At 42.2% G+C, this 17,501-nt stretch overlaps 1 non-coding gene across 1 annotated transcript; it reads right to left on the bottom strand.

Moving 5' to 3' along the window:
• Positions 1 to 11,174: 11,174 nt before the first annotated feature.
• On the bottom strand, positions 11,175 to 11,249 carry Trnat-ugu (transfer RNA threonine (anticodon UGU)). The gene has a single exon. It is a non-coding gene; the product is annotated as a tRNA-Thr (tRNA).
• Between the last annotated feature and the right edge of the window lie 6,252 nt (positions 11,250 to 17,501).

The raw sequence follows: 17,501 nt of genomic DNA, 5'->3' as shown, positions 1-17,501 counted from the left end.
GTGATTTTTGGGTAGTTACATGTTCTTGATGCTAGACGAATGTTGGAATAGAGTCACTGCTGTACCATGCCCAGTTGGCTTTGTTTAAAATCAGATTTTGTGGCTTCGTTGCAGATGCCGATGCACCTGGCAGGTGGATCGAAACGGAGATTGGTCACTAGAGTGCAAGTCCTCTGCCACTTGCCCTGGGACTTCATTATCTAGTGTGGGAGAGCAAAGACACAGGTCAATGGCTGTCAATGATCTCTCTGCAGCACTGGAAGGTGTAGTTTTCCTCGTTAGTGAGAAGGCGGACATTGTTTGACAAGAGAAACAGCTTCATTACTCAATCCCTGGTATGTTGAGCTCTGGTGCATGTGAGGCACATAGAACTCCACGAGGAGTAGAGAGGGACAAAGCAGTTTATGGAAAAGGACCTAAAGGGCCTCATTACCTAATGTTCATGGGTTTGACATACACACAAAGCACACAGTTATTCTTAGTGATAAGTAAACATGAACAGCTTCTGCTTAAAGATAGGTGGTGAAGGTAACAGGTAAAGAAGGGAATTTATCTTGCACAAATAGTGCTTCCCCAACTTTGTCCATCCACCATCTGTATCATGTTCCTGTGTTTGGTGTAACCTTTAAATACAGGGTTGTCTCAAACTTTGAGGTGCTTGTCTTGTATACACAGGAACAGGAGCTTATTACGTGTTGAAAATTTTACTTTTTTTTCCTCAACTATTAAGATTCCATGGCATTAATCAGTTTTCTTTCTCTCTCTCTCTCTTTGTCTGCAGCATGTTTGACAGCAATAGGAGATGTAGGATGACCGCCTGGTTCATGAACATATTCCATTTCAGAGTTATCTTTTTCATTTACAACTAACCACCTCCTCTATGATGGTTTTGTGCTAGATTCCTTTGGGTTTCACCTTTTGCTGTAATGGAGGCTGTTTTCCCAGGATTGAACTTGCTTTGTGTTTCTAGCTCTGTGGTTGAAAGTTTCTTTGCAGCTTGGTAGTGACCTCTGCTGGACAATGGCATAGCAAGGGTGTGTGGTTTGCAAAGGTACCAACTCTGTGGCAGTTACAAAACTTGCCAGGTTATGTAGCATGAGCACTAAAAGTATTTGCTTTTCATTGTTTCAGTACTGACACTTATGGGAGCAGGCATCTAAAGAGCTTAGGGACTAGGTCGGTGCTTTGTGTGCATAAAAGTTACTGTCACACAGTACTTGAGTCATTGTACTGTGAAGGTTTTCATGTTCTTATTAATTGGGTAAGTAAACCAATACTTTATTAGTGAATGTATTGTGATTGTGAAGAATTTCAGGTTTTGGGTAGAGTAGACATTTGATTTAGGGTCTCCTGTTTTTTCACGAAACATGTAGATTAATTTACGATGTAAGTAGGCCTGTATTAAATTATGAATGGCTTCAAGATCAGGTGCTCTTGTCGGTTGTATGTGTTTGATAAATCACTTAATTGCAATAGCACATTCTGGGATGCAGCACTCTTTTCAATATCATTTTACATTTTTAAATTAAGTACGAGCAATGCAAATAGCTAAGTCCTTATTTCACATCAAAGTAACCACAGAGAACTTTCTTTTGCTATTCTGAAACTTTCTGCATTTACTTCATAGAGCAGATCAATGAAATTATTCATTATGTTCACATACAAAACGAAAGTACAAATAGAGGAACAATTTCTAGGTTATTTCCAGCAAACTGGGAAGAAAGCTGTTAAAGCAGAAGGTAATTTAAAAAGGTTGTTGAACGGTTAACCAGGATGTAACAATGTGCCGAGGACGAGGTACGACAATTCTTCTGCAATGGCTGGACTGCGTTCAATAGTTCAAGCAATAATCTGTGAGCTTAATCCTAAGACATCGTTTGTACCCTGTGTGAACCACTTTCTCAAGCTGCGTGGATTACACGCTTTTGCAACAGTTCCATTATGTGAGACTGTTTTGGAACACAGGATAGTTCCTGTGTGTTTACGGCTAGGCGTATATTGGGAATCAATTGATTAAGGACAGGGCAGTGAAGATTTTTGTGACTCATTGGTGTAAATACAACAGCGCAAATTGTGGCGCAGGCCAGGGTAGCACGGTGCCCCCTTCAGCCTGCACTGCGCTGTGTCAGGAACACAGATTAATGCACAAGTGCCGAAAAGCTGACAGGCAGCATACAGACCACATGCTCTTGCAGAGTGGGCGTAACAACGGAAATTGACTCCGAATATGTGCACACACTGTCGCAAAGTTTTTCCTGTGCTGTCCTACTCTGCCCCTCTTTGGATGCATCCCAGTATGGATCTATTACTAAGGTACCCTTGGATATTTGTACTCCTTTTTTAATAATCAATTACACTGAGTTATTTTTAAAAGTGCATTGTACTTATTTGTTTAAAATCATGAAAATTGTTTACAAAATAGTTAACATTATATTTTAATTACTTAAGCAATTGCTTCAAAAATTGCCTTTGGCATCTCTGATATGTGATTCTCAGTAGTTCACCCAACATACTCATTTTCAGCAGCTTCTGATCACTTTATGGCAGTCAGGGTGATTTCCAGCTGATTACAAACAGCAACTAAATCACCCTGTGCCTGAGAAAGCATCCACTCTGGAATGGCATTGTGACATGTTTCTCTGAACAGTGAAAAAATAACTTTAAATTAATTCCAGAGTATGTTAAGCTACACGCATTCAAAGTGTCTTAATAACTGTAGGTACAATGATCATGAATGTTGTTTGTATTGTAATGATCCAAAAACTTTGATAAAATTGACTGCTTCCAGTAAGCTAACTTTGAATGTTGCAATTACGTTCACTAACAGATTTGCATAAACTCTCAAACTAGTGGACAGTATACACTATTATTGAAGGGGGGAAACTAAATGGCACACGATATTACAGTTATATTACTTTAAAACATTGGATATTGAGTGAAGATAAAATTAAACTAGCATTAGACACATTCATTCTGAATGATGGTAAGTTCAGACAAAGTAACTATATTAATGCCAGTCAGAACTATTTGTTCCGTAACATTAATGTGTGTTTCTTCACAAACAAATGGGTAACAGGGAAAACAAGGATCAGATCAAATTTCAATAAAGAACATATCTTTTTTAAGGAAGAAGTTTACCGAAGGAGTTTTAAAATATGTTTTAATGTTATGGTTTTGTAATACACTATGTTATCAATAATCTATGTCCACCATGTGATTCACAAAGTTGTCAGTTGGTGGCTGTAGACCCTCATTATCTTATTGGCAGGGCTCATCTGTTGACTCAGGGCTTGAACATTCAGACCAACTCTGTGCTTCCAGCTTGAGGCAGGATGGCAACAAATGGTGGTCAGCCAGTTTCTGCTTTTCTTTTGGCAAAGGGTGAACTGTGGCCCACTGACAGATAAACTAGTCCAAAGCACTCAGTCTTTGATGAAGATGTTCACTGGTGCCAGGATTTCAGCTGCTAATATCAATTGTAACATCCACATAACACATGGGAAGCAAGAGAGTGTTCAGAAAAGCAACCACATAGCTCCCTCGAATGGGCCTGTAAAATCAATATGCATATGGTCACATGGTTGACTGGGAATAGGCCATGGCAAGAAAAGTCACACACTTATTGCACATAAATAGGTCCATAGTACCAATTCTGTAGCTTTCATGCCACAGCCACCCACAATGTGCGTAACATGTTACCTGCAGAGCAAAGGGTCCCAAAATGTGTATCTAGCCACCTCCCAGGCCATAACAAGAATTTGTGCAGCATGTCCCTAATGTTTTCGTGAAGCAGGAATCAAAGTGTCACTTATAGTTGAACTCTAATCAGTATCCAGCATTAGATGCGACAGGGCACTGATGTTGTAGGAGCCCGCCTGATGCACCCCCCCCCCCCCCCCCCTACACGAGTGTAGGATAGTCTAGCAGAGGTGTGCTAGTTGGATCCTGTGGAGCACCAGGGTGCTAATGAGACATCATTCATTTAAATCGCATGGAGGCGCGGTGTAGAATATCAGTGTCTAATGAGGAATCTGCTGGTGGAAGCCCCTTGCTACAACCCCCTGAGCTCAGGGGTTATAATATCTTAGAACGACTGAGAGGCATGGTTTGGCAGAGAGGGATGACTCATGCCAAAGCGTACCGAGAAACACAGGCAAGTGTTACATTGGAGGCACGCAGCCGGTATAGTGCTGAACTTGGTGATGGCGCCACAAAGCTTACTTGATCAGCACCAACATGAATGCCAGAGTCTGCAGCAATGGCATCCAGTTGCCCAGCCTTGCAGATGTAGTGAACATAATCATGCCACGGCTAAGTGGCCACCCCCTGCATTAACTGTGGCCATGGCCCAGAACATGGCTGACTGTTCCCTCAAGCATGACTCGTGGACCTCAACGTAGAGTACCAAAGGGAAACAGCTGACCACTGTAATTGTAGTGAGCCTTAGCATCTCTGGCCATCTGCCCAGGGCAGTGCATTCAGTACCTGGAGACAGCTGGTGCTCTTGGGCGACCGTGACTTCACACTCTAGTCTCGCCCCTGTGGACAGAGCCAACCAGAGAGTGGAGACTAGCAGCCCTCTCATTTCTAATGCTGGTGTAGCTCCAAGGTGTGGTGTGTGCCCCGCCACAAGAACGACGCTTCCACACAATGGAGGTTGGAGATAGCTTAAACGGTCTGGCTGGCCACCAATATCCATCACCAAAAGGCTGTTGTAGTTGGCCTGCAACTTAAACAATCTTCATTCTCTCTGGTTCTAGATGCAGACAGAATGGCGACACACTGCCTCCTTTGAGCCTCCAGGCTCGCTTATTTATACATCTTTTCCATACACATCTGACATAGTTCGAGCCTGTTGTAACTGCAGTGTACGAGCTCTTCATTGCATGTCAATGCCCTGTGCTGCCCTATTACTTCACACTGTACACAGTGCCCACTGGCCTGTGCCCTCTAGCCTGCGAGGGTGTCGTAAACATGCCACGCAGAATCGTTTGCGGAATATCAACACTGCCCATGCCTGCTATCCAATGTGCCAACTGGTCCCTTAACTACTACCTTCCAGTCATAGCTGCATGAATTTTACAAGAATTCCCTAAATCTATGCATGTACTTATAAGGGGAGCAACATACCTTCTCCCTTGCGAGAAGTTTCGTCCTGAATCTAACATCATACTCCCACCGAACTTCCTTAATTCTAGTAATTTACACATTGAGGTCAATCCCTGAATTCACCATACAGGACTTCCACTTTCATTTTACTTATCTTTTCCTTATACACTAATCAAGCCCTTAAAACTAATTGCTTCCCTGACCAATGCCGGTCAACCATTCTACTTGTAACTGATGTCTTGGCACAATAACAGCCTGTGCCCTCTTGCATCCTACTCAGAAATACAGTAAGCAAAAGGCTGCTAGAAACACACAGCTGGTGGCTGATAAACTCACCGCTAATACTTTGAGCTCCTGTTCTTCCTGAAAATGGTGTACATGATGCCACAATTGTTCCATTGAAATTCGTTCTTGCTGGGACTCTATTAATCTGTCCAAGGACTGCAAAAGCTCTGGGTGGAGTGTGTCATCTAAATACTTTAAATTTTGAACAGGTTATACCCTCAGAGTTCCTTGTGGCCAATACAACATATTCCACGACAATGTCATAACACTCAAGTCTGTAAGTGTAGCCGGAAGATGAAAATCCATCCTAACTACCTTACAAGTTGCACCATTAATGATCATTCCACTTTCCCAAAGCTTGAGTTTTTTCAACTGTACCAGTCTGTCTCCTTCCAATTCAACCGTATATTTTCCACGTGAATATGCAGTATAACCAATAAGTACCCATCCTCTGGAAGTATGTCCAGGCTGGCAGAAGCTCCTTCCAACTCACCTCATTCACTTTCCCCAGAAACAAACACTCATCATCACATCTTCGCATACAAGTTCATACATGGCCACCCAGACAGATCACAAATTACTCTATCACCCCCTCTCTCTTTCCGATAATACACAATCCACGAATAAACAATATCGGTGACACTGACATGAAAAACTAACAACTCTGCAACGAAAAGAAAAACAACAAATATTTCCACGACAGAAAAAAGATATACCACCAAAATAAAGAAGAAACAAATTACAATTATATAGCTTACTTATGCAACCTTAACCTATATGGCAAATTATGCATGTTACATTGCTCACCAATTCCATTTCCTTCTTTTTACCCTTTGTGACTCACCTCCTGACTGGCTGTGATAACTGTGGAATCCCTTCTACCATTCCTTTCAATGACTTTATATGACTAACATGTATAACAGACGTTTTTGTGGGGTACTATATCTTCACGTTGACCGGTGAGGTCATTTGCAGGACCTGGTATGGTCCCTGGTATTTTGTTAAAAATTTCTTCATTTTCCCCTTTGCTGTATAGGGACTAGTGATCACTACCCATGGCGCACATGGTATTGTAGCAATTTGCCCATGCGTCTGTTTGGTTGTTCCTGGCATTCTAGCATCTCTGTGTTTGCCTTTTGTACATTTCTCCAAACTTCCCTAATTATTCTGGCAAACTTTCTCACCAAGTCACCATCCAGTCCTAATTTAGGAATTAAAATGTCAAAGGGAGTTGGTATTTTCCTGCCGTACAACACCCCGATTCAATATGAACCAAGGAATTATAGGCATACTGTACATATGATAAAATAGATGTATGAATCTTCGTGTCTGGAAACTACATTCTAGCTCAACATCTTTGCAATTGTCTTGTGCATGCATTCCGTTCTCCCGTTGGTCTGCGGATGAAACAGACTCGTCTGTAACTTTCTTATACGCAACACGTGGTACATCTGCTTCATTAAATCCAAGACAAAATTCGTATCTTGGTCCGTAATTATGGTCTCAGGCACCTCAAACTTTAATATCCAATTGTTTAATAATGCCTGCACTACAGTACTAGCCTGTTGGCCTGTCATCAGTACCATTGCCAAAATCGAGAAAAATGATCTTGAGAAAATACCTATTTCCTGCAGGTGTTTTCTTAAATGGCCCAAGGACACCCAACCCCAACATAGAAAATGGACTGGACGCCTCTGGTAACCTTTGCAATGCACTTTATGATGCATAATATTGGCCCTCTGCGTGTATGACGCACATTCCTTAACATACTGCTCCACGTCACACTTCCTGTTCCTCCACCATAACTACTCTGCTACACGTCTGACCAATCATGACTTCACAACATATGGTCATGAGCTTGATGCAAAACTTCCTTCCGAAAAACCCTCTGTAACCACCATACATAGTCCATACCCCGTCATTCTCCACAACAAACTGCCGTGCATAACGAAATGTGGCTTCGATTTAAAAGCCTGGCCTCCTTAGCCCTCGCCTGTGTCCACTGCCGCTCTTCCCTAGCATACTTAACATTGCTAACCCACGGCTTAATGAATCTGCATTTGCTTGTGATTTCCCTGGCTTATGAATTACCTCTTACTTGAATTCTGTAAGCTTAAATGCTCACCAAGTTAATCTACTAGATGGATCTTTCAAATCAAGCAACCACTTCAATGAGGCACAATATGTCACAACGTTAAATTTCCTACCATACAGATAACACTGAATATATGTAATACCATAGATGAATACCAACATTTCATTCTCCACTGCCGAGTAGTTACACTCAGCCTTGTTTAACTGCCTTGAAGCGTAAGTTACTGGATGTTCTTGATCATCTATAATCTGTCCCAAAACACAATCGACTGCCTCATTCTGACTGACTGAATTCTTTCTCGAAATCTGGAAAAACCAATACTGGATCTAAAACTAATATTAATTTTTCAAATGCTTCCTGACATTCCTGCAACCAACGGAATTTCATCACCATCTTCAGTAAATTGTTCAAGAGTCCAGCTATTTTTGCACAGTCTTTCATGAACTGTCTATAATAATTACAGAGACCAATGAACTACTGTACCTGCTTAGTTGTTTGTGGTATTGGATAATTCTGAACTGCATTTGTAAGATGAGGATCGGTCTGTATGCCATGCTCACTGATCATGTGCCCCATAAAATGATGCCCTTAAATATGCCAGAGGAGGGAAGCATGTTAATTACCACTGATGCTGAGAGAGAATGAAATGTACAGTTTTTATATTTCTATCTATAATCGGACAGTGGTAATAGTGAATACTCTATCATATCATCAGAGCAACTTAACAGTTTGGACCTCCACCATTCACAACTAAGAAGACGAGTGAAAACTAAAAAATTCCAATCATGGTTAATAGAAGTTTACATAATAACTTAGCTGCTCCATATGATGAGATAATGAACTTTGATATCCTCAGGGGTTATTGCTTCAGAAAGTCCCAGAGTTCAACATTGCAGATGTCCTAATTTTTAAGTAAATCCACGTAGTATATCACTTTTCTTATTTTGTATGGTGACTGATTAGTGTATACATTGACAGTAGATACATTTTATTGTCTGACAGCCTCTGAGAGTCTCACACAAACAACTTCCGAAAGACAATAAATGCAGATTGACTGACTCTCACTGTGTCTCTGATTGACTGTCCTCCTTCAGCTTACTAGTCCTGTGGCTCATGCGCCACTTCCTTTTATATAAAACTAAACAATAGAATAAATTGTTAAATGTTACATTGTTAATTGTAAGATTTACAAAATAACAATTAAAAGTCATAAGATGATTTTAATGACTTAAATCAAAAAAATGGGTCACATATTGGCCTACATGTTCTGATATGCAATTTGGAAGAGTTTACTTAACTTCATATACAATTTCAATGAGTTTTACACTGCAACAATTTAAATTACATTTTAGTTACTTATAAACAAATCACTTTGAATAAAAGATTGTTATTGGTGTCTTGGATAGCTCTTAAGTAATGCTATCATTTTAAATAATCATAATGAATAAATATCTTAGCTTTTCAGAAATAAGAGAGAAGTAAATTTTCAAGATATGTGGTGCAACATGATTGCACAATTCAAATCACAAAATTTCGAAGTTGGATTATTAATGTTAAATTTAATCTAAAATAGTAAACTTATTTGTCCGAATTTTTTAAAGGGCAGTTTCCTACCGGGACTGGGTACAGACGTAACAGTATAAAGTTCAGAAAGTTAAAAATTTTAGCTAAATTGTCCTCTTCAGAGATTGTTAACATGAGGAAGGAATTTCTGACAGGAATGGGAAGGCAGGCCCTTTTCATCCAGATAGTTTACTTGAGTCTGTACAAAGTGGCACTTGTTCACTCATAATGTTAAATGTGCCAACTGTAGTCTGCTGAAGATACCCTCCAAACATCTCACCTGCTCCAGTAAATCCTTTGAATAGACAATTACTTCATTCGACAATGGAAAATCCATGTTGAAATGTAATAATATTACAAAAAGGAAAGTTGCTACTCACCTTATAGTGGATGTGCTGAGTCACAAATAGGCACAACAAAAAGACTGTAGTCACAGCAATATCTGCATTTCTATGTCCCATCTACTGACCTTTTGGCATGATGAAAATATTGGCACTCCAGGGACTATCACTCTGTTCTATGATTCCATCCTGTAGCAGTAGTAGTTCAATAAATTCTTCTACCAATAGTTGCAGCTGCTTTGCTATACAGCCTGGCTTCCTATAGAATGGTGCCCTATCCCTTGTCAGAATTGCTGATAAGATTCCATTCGCACAAAATAAACCACTGAACATCAACAAGTTCTCCATAGCCATTCGATCACTGCCCTTCAAATGATCTACTTTCTCTCATAGCACTTCCTTATCAACAGTCTATTTGTGGCTTTTCTCTAGGCTTGACCCTCTCATTTTCCAAGACTTCCGGAGTGGCTATTATTGCACCCTTTGACAGTCACCTGCCCTCTGCCAAAGTTATCCACAGTAATTGGAATCACCTGTTCCCATTAATGTCACTCATATGCACTAAACTCATACCATCTATCCAACTCTTCATTGCTTAAGAGTGGTTCAACCACATATAATGTTTCCCTTGGCAAATTGCTATCCACTGAAACCCACACTATCTTTCCCATACCTGCTGGTATTTTATTCTGCTTATCAATATTTACTGAAAACATACGCAGTTTCACTGGTGTCACCTCCATGATGGTGAACTTTGCACCATTACCTCAGCTGCAACAGTTTCCCTCAGTTGAAACAAAGTCCCATTGAGTTTGACTGTACATTGCAAAAGACCAATCTTAGTGTAATGTTTGTTGAGAAAATCTACCAACTGAATAACCTTCACCTATGCAGGGGAACACTTCCATTCATTCGCTGAACATTGCTTTCCCAACTGAAAACTTCAGTACTACCATACCCAATGATCCCACCCAATTCCAATTATTGCCAACACCATGTAACGTATACCATGGTGGCCCTAGTCTCCTTTTTCCCCATGAGGTCCAGACTGAGAACAGTCACATTCACACCTGTGTCCACCAAGACTCTCTCCATTTCCTACACACACACACACACACACACACACACACACACACACACACACAAAGCATTCACACCTGTGTCCACCAAGACTCTCTCCATTTCCTACACACACACACACACACACACACACACACACACACACACACACACACACAAAAAGAAGAAGAAGAAGAAGAAGAAGAAGGTCCAACTAGCTACGTTCCATCTGCGTACTGACTTGTTCTGTGTTATGGTGTATCGGGACTGCCTTCTGAAGGTTGAAGCAATCCCATTTGCGTTTAAAGGCTGCTTCCCTTGCCAGTGCTTTCCACTCTTCCTACCTCTACACTAAAATGCCCGGTGGTCCACTATACCACATGCATAGCACTCTGGTTGCTTACTCTGCTTCCTTACATGCCCCCTCCCGACCACATCTATAACATTTGACTTCAGAAGTGAACAAGCGATGGTCCACACACTGCTTTATTGTCATATCCACCACCTCTATAAATGTCTTGATCCTAAGAACCAAGTTGTTTGGGTTCTCCATCCATACCCTCCGTAACATTTCAGCGGGTATACCAGGCAAAAAAACATCCACCGCTCTATTTTCTGCCTCCTGTAACAATATCCTATTAGCTTCTGTAACGATAATTAAATCGACACCCTAGCTGCAAAGAGGTGTTTATATACATCATTGGGGACATGTTGAAAATGTGTGCCCTGACCGGGACTCGAACCCGGGATCTCCTGCTTACATGGCAGATGCTCTATCCATCTGAGCCACCGAGGGCACAGAGGATAGTGCACCCTGTGAGAACCACATTCCCACCATGTCCCGACCACTACATTTGTAGTGCGCCTTGGAAGGTAGGAGATGAGGTACTGGCAGAAGTAAAGCAGTGAGGATGGGGTGAGAGTCGTGCTTGGGTAGCTCAGTTGGTAGAGCACTTGCTCGCGAAAGGCAAAGGTCCTGAGTTTGAGTCTCGGTCCGGTACACAGTTTTAATCTGCCAGGAAGTTTCGCCTAATAGATGTTTGCCCATCACACTCATTACTCGGGGCAAATTAATCTACCAAGCCCCGCATGAGTTGGAGCATAGCGTGTGCAATCACACAAGAATGTCAATGGCCGGGTAGCCATATTTTAACTATATATGAAGGTAGTACCTGTTCCTGAAAGAACGGGAGTGTGCAAGGGATAAGTCCATGCAGGCGCACTATCCTCTGTGCCCTCGGTGGCTCAGATGGATAGAGCATCTGCCATGTAAGCAGGAGATTCTGGGTTCGAGTCCTGGTCAGGGCACACATTTTCAACATGTCGCCAATGATGTATATCAATGCCTGTTTGCAGCTAGGGTGTCGATTGGGATTCTATCCAAGAACACTTCCACAGATTCTTTGTGCTGCACAAGTAATGTACTTTATTTCTCCTGAAAAAAAATCGCTGCTGCGTTTCATACTACTGGCAAAATCCCATGGCCCACTCCTGGAACTTACGTGCTTTACCCAATGTCTCGTGCTTGACAGCATATGCTAAGGCATCCCCTACCAAACACATATTAGCAACATACAAGGTTACGTCATCTGATTAACCATGTGCTTCTGCAGCATCCCTAATATCTTTATCAAGATTTGTCACGTCCTCCGTTGCCTTTGTCCGAGAAGGGATTAATCAGTATAACCACTGCTGGGTCATAAGGAACAGAAGAGAGACTGATTACGACTGATCATGACTCTCCTTATGAGCCTCTAACTTACAATTAAGTTCAAAAGTTCTCCTCGTTCATGCTCTCAGACTGCTCTGTTACTGCTTGCACTGGCTGAGTTGAAGCAGCAACTGCATCTGCAATAGTAGCACGTGTTTCCACCATTTTGCATATTCTACTTCCACCTTAATGCAACTGATTTTTTTTTAAACAAGACAAAACACATACTCCCCTTCAACCCTGCACAAAAAAATGTAAACACCAATTTATTCCTCTGGCAAATCATCGCCCATTTACACGTGATACAGCAACTAAACAGATGACCAACACACCTACATTCAGGACAAACAGCTGCTACAGCTCTGGTACATGGCAATTCATGCCAAGATTGATTCCAAAATGAATGCCTCACTGGCACTAAATTTTTCCATCCACCATTACCTCTAACTGAAGATTAGTCCATGGGTTCCTCTGGCTTCACGAAAGTAACTCTTAACATCTTGTACCCTAGTTCACATAACTAACTCTGACAATGGGACCAAACATAAAAAATAATATCGATAAAACTTAGACTCACTGCACCACATTCTACTTGAAGTTATCACCAAATCTACATCAAGGGCTACTGCTTCACTCACCACTCGCCAAAACCAACTCTCTCACCAAAACATGGTGTTGGATGTGGATGGACACTCTCAGACACCAAATTGCTATAACCCCCAAGCTCAAGTGTTGTGATATGCCAGAACAACAGAGAGGTAAGGTTTGGGATGACTCACACTGAAGCATGCTGAGAAACACACTTTATTACATCGAAGGTACACAGCCAGTCTTGCACTGAACTCGGGGGCGAGAGTGCAATGGTCAGGAGCATTGTGAATGCCAGAACTTCTTGTGTCCAGCATGCTGTTTCCCAGCCTTGCGGACATAGCAATCGCACTCGCGCCATGGATAAATGACCGCTGCCAGTGTTAAATGTGCCCGTGGTCCAGAACACAACTGACTTCTCCCTGAAGTGCAACTCATGGACCCCACGTAGAGCGCTGTCATCGTAGTGAGCCTTAGCAGCTCCAGCTGTCCACCCAGGGCAGTTCGTTCAGTGCCAATGAACAGCTCTGCACCCAGGAAGCCACGAGTTCGTGCCCTGGCCCCACCCCTGTGGATGGCAGCTTTCAGTCTGCCAGACGATGCCACCCAGAGGATGGTGGCTAGCAGCCCTAGTGCACCTCATTCTCGTGCAGCTCCAAGGTGCAATGCGCTCTCCCACATCAATGACACGTATGTCCAGTGGAGGTTGGATGTAGCTTCAGCAGGCCAGGTGGCTGTTAATATCCATCACCAAAAGATCGTCATGATTGGCCTGAAACTTAAACAATCTTCATTCTCTTCGCTTCTAGATGCAGACAGAATGGCAACATGACTGTCCCCTGTGAGCCTCCAGGCTCGCTTATTTATGTGTCTTTTCCCTACGCCTCTGATGTAGTTTTCCCCCCGGAGGGGACACATGGAGTGCTCTTTGATAATTACATAAGAGCTTCCCTCAGCCTGCTTCGGCCCCTACACACACGTCACTAGACACTGTTGTAACTAATGTATGAGCTCTTCACATCATGTGGGTGCCCTGTGCTGCCCTGATTACTTCACATTGTATACAGTGACTACCGGCCCATGCCTTCTAGCCTGCGAGTGATGTCTTAAACCTGCCTCGCAGAAATGTTTGCAAAATATCAACATTGCCCACACCTGCCATCCAATGTGTCAATTGGTGTCTTAACTACTACCTTCCTGTCATAGCTGTGCAAAATGTGCAAGAATTCCCCAAATCCATGCCTGTATTTATTTGTGGTGCACCACCCTGATGTTGTCGGAGGTCAGTGGTGTGGCCCTGTCATAGGAGGGTATGATGGCTGGTATGTCAGAACCCTGGCACTCTCATTGAGTGAAGCTGTACTCAGGCTCAGCTGCAAAAAAAAACTTGCCTCTCTTGTTGGTTGTTGAGACGACGTGTTGACAGCAGACCTAAAAGTATAACGAAGATCAATTAGTAAAACCTGCTGACAGCACAGAATCACCGTCATCATCATTTTCTTTGGGCCTTTGTCCCACTTCAACCCTGGGTTGGCCTTGTTACTACGGATCTGGCGATGTTAGTGTCAGAGGGTGGCCGGATGCCCTTCCTGTTGCCACCCCGTACCTCCTAGGACGGTATTAGTGTACCCCAGCTGTCTGCGTCTAGTGTAGGCCATGAAAGAGTGCGAACATTTTTGAATGCCTGCGAGTCACTTAACTGAGGTGGGATGTGGGGACCAGCCCAGTATTCACCTAGTGGGATATGGAAAACTGCCTAAAAACCACATCGAGGCTGGCCAGCACACCGGCTCTCATCATTAATCCCCCAGAGATCCAGGGCCGGTGCGCCTACACAAGTACAGGAAGCAACACATTAGCGCCCTTGGCTAACCTGGCAGGTTGTTGATATCACAGAATATCTTATTTATTCAAGCAACTGATTTCGGCACATTTAATCAGGCAGAGTCAGATTATGAGCACCATTTGGGAGAGGCTGACGGCATGGTGAACAGCTGTGTGTGGTCATAATGGTGAGCAGTTACTATTGTTGCCACACGCAGCTGTTCAGAATGCTGTTAGCTCCAGCTAAATGGTGCTCATAATCTGATGATGGCCAATTAAACTTGCCAAAACTGGTCATTTTTATAAATGAGGTATTCTCTGATCTTTATTATTTTTACTAACTGATCATTAAGAACAAATTGATGTTACCTCTTTACCATGTTGACTGGAAGTATTACGCGACATGAAGGACAGCCCAAGAAGCGGCCTCTGTAGCCAGTAAGGCAGTGCTTGTATTGTTCAGGAATGGTGGTATGGGTGTCCTCCTCCCTGGCTGAACATCTCAAGCTGAGCAGATCGGTTCTTCATTCACGGAAGATCAGTTCGGCCCTGATCTTCGGGCAGTCACAGGTGTGAGTAGCAGGAATGCAGCTTGCAGAGTTGAATTTCCCTCCATATCATGATGGCTGCAGACTCTCAGCATTGGACACCAAGCTGGCAGTGGCTGGTGACACTGTCATATTCACCTAGTCATCCTGTAACTAGTTCAGCTGGACTTCCATCAGCATCAGTGATTGCAGGTGGAGTGGCCAGATTGAGAGTGAGTGGAAGGATGGTGAGGGCTTTATAACAGTCTATTACATACTCCCCCGTACTGATGATTGACTATGCTCCTGTTTTCCGAGAATGTCAGTGCTCTTTGCTAGCCTAATGTTTAACTTCAGGGCTTCAGTGTGTTCCTTTAAGCAAAGTTTGCAGCCTCAAAGACAGTTCTTGTGCCATCCCAAGGTGAAGTTACTACACATAGTCCCATTGCAGAAGAGAATTGCATCTGCTCTGCACTGTTGTCCAAGTGCTGAATCAGGTGTTCTCGAAATTCTCTCTCGCACACTTTGAAATTCTCTCTCACACACACTGAAGCAATGAGCTCACTGTTTGTACTTCCCTTCATCTTAGTGCTGACATTAGTTACATCATTGTTGCGCCGCCTGTTTCAGCTCTTCTCATCAGAATTGAAAGTAATGCATCTGATGATCTTTCCGTAATTTACTACCACCATAATTGGACGGAAGCTCGAAAAATGCAATATGTGGTAGGCTTCTTCCAAGGAGATACTTCATTCTGGGCAGTAGATGTAGCTGAGTAATGTCAAACACACGCAGAATTTGAACAAGCCTTTTTAGACAACTTCTGGTCGAATTGTGTTCAAGAATGTCCTAAAAAGGAGGCACTGAACCTGGAACCCTAAAACAGTAAACAAGGGGGTTTATGTAGATATCTGCGAAGCATATTAACAAAACAAGGTACTGAAGCAAACAAATTTCTCATGCAGATGTGCTCTAGATCTTTAAAGGGAAATTACTGTAAAATATCACAGAAAAACTTGTTACAGTGTGCGAGACTGATTTCAAATACTTCCTTTCGATGTTCATTTCCATTGATCTCATCCATTAAAAAGTGAAGGGACAAGCGAACAATTTAAACATGCACAGTAATGCAAGGGGGAATGGGAACACCAAAATCGGCAACAACAACTACAACAACAACAACTACTAAGGAGCAGAAACTAGCAAAATACACAAAGCAATCACTCATATAAATACATCGGCTACACCATTGCAACTTCATAACCACTTTTACAACCCTTTAGATCACATAACATCAACAGATACAAAGAAAGTAAATTGGAAAAAGAAAACACTACATGGCAAGCACCCGTATCATCTAACACAGCCACACATCGATCAAGACGCATCCAACACATGGCTAAGAAATGGCAATATATACAGTGAGACGGAAGGATTCATGATTGCAATACAGGATCAAACAATAAACACCAGATATTACAGCAAGCACATTATTAAAGATCCCAATACCACAACAGATAAATGCAGACTTTGCAAGCAACAAATAGAAACAGTAGACCACATCACAAGCGGATGTACAATACTAGCAAATACAAAATACCCCAGAAGACATGACAATGTAGCAAAAATAATACATCAACAACTTGCCATACAACATAAACTAATAAAACAACATGTTCCCACATACAAGTATGCACCACAAAATGTACTGGAGAATGATGAATACAAATTATACCGGAACAGAACCATTATAACAGATAAAACAACACCACATAACAAACCTGACATCATACTCACCAACAAAAAGAAGAAATTAACCCAACTAATCGAAATATCCATACCCAATACAACAAATATACAGAAGAAAACGGGAAAAAATTGAAAAATACATCCAACTGGCTGAGAAAGTCAAGGACATGTGGCATAAGGATAAAGTTGACATTATATCAATTATACTATAAACTACAGGAGTCATACACACAATATCCACCAGTACATCAACACAATACAGCTACACCCAAACTTATATATACAACTACAGAAATCTGTAATTATTGATACATGTTCAATTACCCGAAAGTTCCTAAATGCCATGTAACATATATGGTACAGTTAAAAGGAAGTCACGCTTGATCAAGGTCCGCGTCACTTTCCATTTTTAACCAGACCTAAGGTCTGAGAAAGGAAAGAAGATAATAATAGTAGTAGTAGTAGTAGTAGTAGTAGTAGTCGGGCAGGAAGGAATGCATGGTCCCCGGCACGAATCCGACCGCCGGATTTGTGTCAAGGTCCAGTGAACCAGCTAGTCTGGATGGTTTTTAGGCGGTTTTCCATCTGCCTCGGTGAATGTGGACTGGTTCCCCTTATTCTGTCTCAGTTACACTATGTCAGCGATTGCT

This window comes from Schistocerca nitens, chromosome 6, assembly GCF_023898315.1.
Source record: "Schistocerca nitens isolate TAMUIC-IGC-003100 chromosome 6, iqSchNite1.1, whole genome shotgun sequence".
Lineage (NCBI taxonomy): Eukaryota > Metazoa > Arthropoda > Insecta > Orthoptera > Acrididae > Schistocerca > Schistocerca nitens.
This window is presented reverse-complemented; position numbering and strand designations above follow the sequence as displayed.